An 8,431-nucleotide genomic window follows, 5' to 3' on the forward strand; every position below is an offset into this window, starting at 1 on the left:
ATGTTTCACACGTAGGTTGTGATAATACAGAGCAGATTCTGCCTGTGTAACGCACATAAAGCGGACGCAACTTGTGGTAACCGGAAGCTATACGATCCTGTACCAATAAAGCTGCGTTTCATCATCGCGAGCACGTAATATACCGATATATATGTTCATGTGCATCTGTCTGCGATACGCATTGCGGAAGAATAGCAATCTTAGGGAATAGCGAGAAATCCATAAAAATTACATAAAGAAGGAAGAAGAGAAACAGGATTACAGAAGAATATGAAACGGATTGAAATATATCTTACTATGTAATCTGTGATCTGATTTATCTCATTTTTCCTAATATGAAATGTTTATTATTAATTAATTTATAATTATTACTAATATGAAATGTTTATTACTCTAATTTACTTTAATAATTACTAATTTAATTATAATTAAATTGCAATTAATTCAAAATGATTTAATAAAGTAATAAAGACAGATGTGCATTTACCATAAAAATCATATTAATAATACATAATTTAATGATTATTATATTACAAGTGCAAATTAAAAATTTATTCATAAATATAATTTTGTGTTGCGTGTGCATTCGACTATACTGTTAAAATCTAAATTAGTGTCAATTTATGCATGAACCAAGACCTTTTTCTCCTTCGAAATCGAATTTCTTAATCATCGTTTTTCTTGGCAAAAAAATTCTGTATGTCATAAGATCAAATAACTTATGTATGAATTGCTCTTATGACTGCAGAATCTCTCTCAAACTTGTCTCTAAAGTAGACATTATGTAAAGTATCATGTTATTCACTTCCTATTATCTAGAATTGAAATGATTGTACAATTTGTGAGTTTAAATTTTGACATTTTTGACAATTCAAACATTAAGTGTGTATATAATTAATGTTGCTTTTTTTTGTAATATGTTCTAGCCTTGTAATAATTCTCGCGTTTCTTTTCGTTATTACGAATAAATATCGAAAACGGAAATCTTTCAATTTAATTTTGTCGAAAATAAAAGCTCGTATAATGAGATTTTATTCTACGTTTCAATTAATTTTTTTCGCTTAGAATCTCTCTTCCCGGTTGAGTAGCATCAAGAACACTCAGCACGATCCTGCTTGTTTCAACGTCTGACTCAAACTGATTGTGCCATCACTCAGTTACATCATTCAAATTTAACCGCAATAACTCAATGTCCGAGTTGGACGCATCTCGAATAATATCGCGCGATACGCAGCGTTGATCGTTTCGCGCAACGATGGATCTCGTATCCATCGATCGCAACGGAATGCAGAAGAACGAGAAAGCGGAAGCGGATCAAAAAGGGGAGTGAAAATTACTTCCTGTTTTTCATTGCGACATATATTGTAAAATCTAGGAGAATAGAAATAATTCATTTGATTATATAAAATACAAAATTATAAAAAAACTAAATATTATTCATTTATTTCTTACATTAATCCCTATATATATATGTATGTATGTATATATCCTATATGTATTTTCTTTCTATACATAAAAGTTTAAAAATATACATAAAAATATCATATATTTCTCTCATGTATATTTTATTCATAAATTACATAAATTACATAAAACATTTAGGCAATTTAAAAATAATTTACTTATATATAAATAAACATAATTTAAATTTTTTAGATGAAACGACTTAAATAAAATAGAATTTCAAAATTGAAGAAAAATGCAAAATAATTCTTTAGAGGTAGAGAATGTTTCGTCCTTCTAGATCGAATAAATTTCAACATTATGCGTTGACGATATGCACAGAGAGACAACATGTGCAGAGAACGTAGTACGTACGTTCCGGTCGACGTAATCGTTACCGGACACGCAGAAGCTTCTCTCACTTCAGCGATCGATTGGCTGTGGTCAAAACATTTGGAATCGAACGAAGCCACCGCATTGACGCAAATCATAAATAAAAAGAAGGCAGAGATAAAATTCCAGTTTGGACGATCATGGTTTCTCACTTCCTTGGAATGCGGGAATCGATCAGACATTCGCGTAATTCTCTGGGTCGTCGTACCATAATGACGACGGCAAAGGACGTCTGATGACGATAATGATTGAAATGAATCTACTATCTACTAACATTTTACAGAAAACGTTATATTACGATTTCGCAAAAACAAGTCGAAAATTATTTTTAGCGGTTGGTTTTCGACGAAAAAACATACATAAAAAATAAAAAAACGCGTATTTAAAAAATAAAAAAAATGTATGCGAGTTCTGGATAGTCAGCGATCAGTGATTATGATTGCAATTTACAATAACACGGGGATTTAAACGGGGACGTTAAATAATACGGGGACATCTTATTAAAATTCTATAAAAAATCCGGGAACATCCTATTAAAATCCTATAAAAAATCCTATAAAATTACGGCTGTGATTTTATGAGACGGTATTACTATTATCGTTGTTTTCGTCGTTGTATAGGAATCCGGCGATGACAACAATGTTACGACTGATTAATGACTAGAGCTTAATTAATAAGTGGCAATGCCATAGGTTGCTGTAATCGCAGAGAATGTTAATGGAGTAGTCTAACGATAGTAATCGTTAAATATCCCTAAAAAAATTCATCAGTAGTTCAGTGTGTCTACTCCCTGGAATTCTCGTGGAATTTTTTTTCTCAGAAAACTCGCGAAATTTTTTTTTTAATTTACCCTCTCTTCGATAATTTGGCTCTTATGTTGTAAGCAACATCACGACAATCCAATAAGTCGTGAATTACGTGTTTAAAATATATTATAAACATATAAATATATATCTTAAATATTTTTTGAATATGCGGTACATATTTTTTACTATAATTTTTAGAAGTTAAATCGAAATGGGCACATTTGAGTCATAGCGTGGTAGTTGGAGCGGAAGAAACAACTTTTTTCTTTTTTATTATTAATTTATTACAAAATTAAAATACAATAATAAAGGCGCCTGGATTTGGACGCCTTTATTATTGTATTTTAATTTTGTAATAAACTAATAATAAAAAAGTATGTATTAATAATTAATTTATAACTTAAGAAACACAAAATATTTTGCATTTATTTAATGGAGTGCTAAATATTTTATATGTTGTAATATATAGGTATTATTGTTGTACCATCTTTGTTATTCGTATTATAACATTATTGTTTATATATCGTGGCCTTACCGCTGCAGCCAATCTAGCAATTCTGGCGTCTCTCCTATTCCTCAATTCTGTTATTATTCACGCCGCGATCTTCGAGTAAGATAGTGGAGCGAAATGCTCTGTCGAATTACTTTTCTAAACATGATCGCGACAAGTATTGGGAAATAATATAATATAAGTACACATATATAAGTATAATTAATAATTATTTGATTTTAATAACAATATATATATAAAATTATATCGCGACTATATAATAGATCTTTATCGAAAAAAATTCTTATTTCGTAATTTATCCATTAATATTTAAAGTAAGAATCGAAATAATAGGAATCAAAATTATAAATTATAATTTTCTTGCATTTCTTATAGACATTAATTATATTTCTAACGATACTGAGTCAAATATATTTCATTCATAATATCTTATTAACGTGTCGACGGTCTACATATAATTCGAATTCAAAACGCACAATAAAATAATCGAATTGTAAAATCAAACAAGCATAATGAAAGGTTCCGTGATCTAATATCAATTTATATTTAATAAAATATTTAATTGATATTAAAATATTTCTATAATGTAATATTCCGCGTGTTCCGTATGTGTGTGTCAAAGTACCTAAAATATTTCGATAGTGATGTCATCAATAACATGTTCGGTCTTGGCGAGGTATATCGCGCTACTGTTTACATCTTACGGCCTTGTTATCATTCGCACGACGACACTCGGGGAACAAAATAGTGATGCAAAATGCTTCGTATATTATCGAGTTCTCTTTCATAATGCGATTGCGATTAATATCAAAAGATAATTCGCTATGATTATTACACTTAATGATTAATTAACTTATAATAACATTCCTAACATTACTATATCATAAACTTTTATTTATTTTAATCTTTTGATCTTATGATTCGTATTATTGTGCGTATATCATTATATATCAACAACAATGATAGCATTCCTACGAGTGGCGTCTGATTTTAATCTCATGTAAATATAAAGCGAATCATATTTTTCGAATTGCTCTATTAGATGCAATAAAATATCGTATATATTTCGTGTGATTATTCCGTGATTGGAAGTGCTGTGCAAAATGTTCCACGTACTTAAAGTATTAATTTAACGTATTTTCGCGAGTGTAAGAGCCATGAGGAAACAGCAAAGGAGAAGAAAAGAAGATTCGGAAAAGCATCGAGCTACAGATGAAACAACGGATATGCACAGTAAGTAATTTATATTCGTAATATTTTATATTTGCTATTCAATTTTTGCAACATTAACTCATGGTATTCCTTTTCTAAATGCGATCGTGAAGTATCAGGAAATAATTTGTTATGCTTGATATGATTGATGACTAATTATCTTTTATTTACGTTATAAATAATAACTATATCGCGAAAAAAATATAACTATACCGCGAGATTTCAAAAAGCGTATTTCCCATGATATGTTCATTTAATCAATTGACAGAATCAAACAAGAATCGTAATGACACAACGTGATAGAAAATTCCGCGAGACGGCTATGTCGAAAAATGGAAAGATAATTTATTGAGAGAAGGCAAGAGAGCGGTACGTCCTGTAGAGTAGCGGGATTAATATGAAGTAAGAATTCGCGCATCCCGTCGCGAATGCATTTATTTTATCCGCAAAAATACACCGCTCGGCGTCTGAAGGTCATTTCTAAATATCGTCGAATAAATCACAAGAGGCAAACTACATCCCAGCGAAGCTACTGATTAATTGCTGGTCTACGGAGATAAACTATTTATCTCAACGATTAATAAAAAGTCCAATTCCTCGGTGTAAATTCGTTGCAAAATTTTACTATAAAATTAATTTTTTGATCGCACTTGTGATAGCATATAATAATGTCATAGTATTGCATGATTTAAAAAAAAATATTGCATAAAAAAGACGATGCAATTAAATATGATGAGATTTAAAAAATTTTTAAATATGATAATCGGGAATCGTTAAAAGAAATTTACAGACACAATGAAGAAAGCGAAGAAAGGCACTCGCGAAGCATATCTTCAAAATATATTCTTTTAACGTAAATTGATTGTGTATCAATGTATATTTATCGTTTTTAATTTTGTGTAAAATATATTAAAAATTGTTAACGCTAGTTTTGTGTGTATCTACTTTAATTTATATACCTTTTAATTATATGTTTTAATTATAAATAAATATAGATTCAGGCTTTACAGGATATATTTAGAGGAAAAAGAGAGAATATAGAAAACAGTAAAAAAACCTAATTAAAATAAATCGAACTTGTGTTTAAGATAGAGGAAAATAAATGTTATTAATAATAAATGTTGTTATAAAAGTCCTCATAAATGTTATTAAATTATCTGAAGTTTAACTTATTTTCTGTCATTAATTCTACTTAAGAAAAAAGTCTATTGAATCTTAATTTGAATCTATTTTTATTTTACATTTTCTTATATTTTATATTTAAAATTCTCATTTTCAACTTATAGAAACAACCCGATGTGAAGACATAAATGAATTTTCGTGGTTTTTCAAAAAATGAGTATAGTATGTATAATAAACAAAAATAATAAATGATAAATAACTCTGAACGAGGAAAGGCCCTTTTTTTATCATTCAGATCGTGAAGATTTTTTAAAATATGCTTCGCCAGAGGCCTTTGACTTTTCGAACGACATCGCGCACGCATTTATGCGTGAAAAATTCCGATATAAAATCTTTTTTATTTAACATGAAATATATAACAGTACTCTTATGATGTTACAAACACCATATATACGCATATATATGTACATATGTACATTACAATACATATTCGCGGCGCCATTCGACAATCAGGAAATCTCGCATCCTCCGGTGTTTTGCTAAAGAGAATCCTGAACCGGTACCGGTCAGACGATTAGTTGAATTATAATGAGCGGCGCGTGCTAGATTGGTCTGACGCCTAACAGCAGAATTATAATCTGCTGTTCGAAGAAAATTTATTTCTATTCATCTCGCTTCTAAGCTCTCTCCTTTGATACGACAAAACGATAGATCGCTCTTGCGAGTAAACAGAAAAATTTCTTACAATCCGTATTTTTTCTATCTTTTTCGCGAAGCCAAGATCGCACGTGTTAGATTTTTCTCCGAAAGAAAAAGTCGTTTACATAGCCATGAAGAAAAGATTTATGGATTTATCCGTTATATTTATCATTTCTTAAAAGTATAGTGTAATTATAAAACATTTAATTACGATTCAATTATGCAGTTTAATTACATACAGTTAGGCTTAAATTTATGAGAAAGATTAGGTGATAATTCGCTCCTAAGAGACGAAGGAAGTAAATTACGAACCGATTATGAGTGTCATGACTTATGAAAATGACTAGTTGCTAGTTAAAGATAAGTAATTGTCGACTTGGTGACTCACTCAGATGTGAGAGAAATTTTTATGCATCAGAGTAATAATACTCCGTATCGGTGTCATCTTTCTCGGGAAACAGCAGTAATGTTCATATTCACGTGTTCGTGTAGCTGTCTACACATGTCTCCCGTACGGCAAGGTCGTATGCAAGGCCGATGTGCCACGATTTATTTGTGTAGATGCGAAACCGAAAGAGAACTCATAGCTAATTGTGTTTACTATCATAATATAAAGAACTATCAGATATTAGTCATCAGATATTCAATTAAAACTTGAAATTCGTTGATTCGAAAAATAATAAGAATGACATATATATACACTGAGAAAAAAGTTGTTAGTTTGACTAAACCGTTTAATTAAATTATTTTTTTAATTAAAATATTTAATATTATTAAATTAATATTAAATTAAATAATACATTTAATACAATTAATTTAATATTAAATTAAATAATACATATTAAATCTAATATGACATCTATTTAACTTAAATATTTATATATTTCAATTAAAAAAATAATAATTTAGTTGAACGGTTTAATCAACTTAACAATTTTTTTCTCAGTGTATACATGTGTGTGTGTTTTGTTACCTTTTTTTTACGATGTGATCATCTCGATGCTGCGCTGTGGATGTGCATTGCTTCATACAGATAAAAGCCTATCATGGCTAAGCGACAATTCAAATATTAAATATATGTATAATTTTAATTCAATCGATTTTGAACAAAACAGAGCTAAAATTAATATCTAAGTGTGTGTATATATATATATGTGTGTGTGTGTATATATAATAGATAGCGATTTAAATAAATTTGTGTTTTATATCCTCGAGGAATCTTGTTGATGTCAATCTGAATAATATCAGAGCTGTAAAATGTTAACTCGGCGCCAAGTAGTCGGACAATGTTACCGGCTTTATAGAGATTGATTAGGTATTTAAATTAATTTTTCGAAGTGTTCAAATTTTTTGATCGCATTAATAGATTTATGATCGACCATCAAAGAAATCTTGAACATTTGTCATACAAATTTAATTTGCAACAATTGGAATTCAATCAAACAATTTCTCTATCTTTTCTACAAGAAAATAAAATACTCTTCTCTTGTGTTATCATATAAAATCTCATATTTTTTCATCTCATCTTATATCATAGAATTTACGTTGTCATTTTTTATAAAAAAATTAAATAAAAGAAAAAAATAAAAAATTTAAGTAAGCAAATGATCTTTTTAAAAGGAATTTACAATCATTATCTTTTGAATTATGGAATTACTAAATAATGCGAGAAAGAATACCTCATTTGCACTTACGTACAAATCGAGTGCCTCAAAGATGAGATCGTGCGTAGAAGGATAAGAAATTGTTATGATGCTCTTTTGAATACTTTCTGGATTTTAATAAAATTCAAGGTCAATATTTATTTTCTATGCGCGATAAATAGAAGAGGAACCATTTTCTTTTTTTTTTGCTACACAATTTTACGTTACTTTTTTGAGGATTTTAAATGTTATCTTTGATGTATCGTTGATAAATGTGGATGGAATAAATTGCAATCAATAAACATAACATATAACAGGTATCAGACGTCCTCCTCTTTCTTTCTACATAACTCGCTCTCTTATATAAGTGCGTAGTTTACCACTCAGTAAACTACGCATAGTAAAAATCGGTGACTAAGAATTCAGTAGATATTTTAATTAATTTAACCAACAATAAATCGCGATCTACGTTTCGTTATGATGGAGACAGCATATACAGTTATGAAGCTGTGAAGTTTTGTATGACAAGATTATTTAGAAATATAGACACGCTCGCTTAAAAGCATATATTATTATATTGTCATGAGAAATAAACACGCACG

This window comes from Camponotus vicinus, unplaced genomic scaffold (genome assembly GCF_025532165.1).
Source record: "Camponotus vicinus isolate PSW18456_S1 unplaced genomic scaffold, iyCamVici1.0 SCAF_4, whole genome shotgun sequence".
NCBI classification, from domain to species: domain Eukaryota; kingdom Metazoa; phylum Arthropoda; class Insecta; order Hymenoptera; family Formicidae; genus Camponotus; species Camponotus vicinus.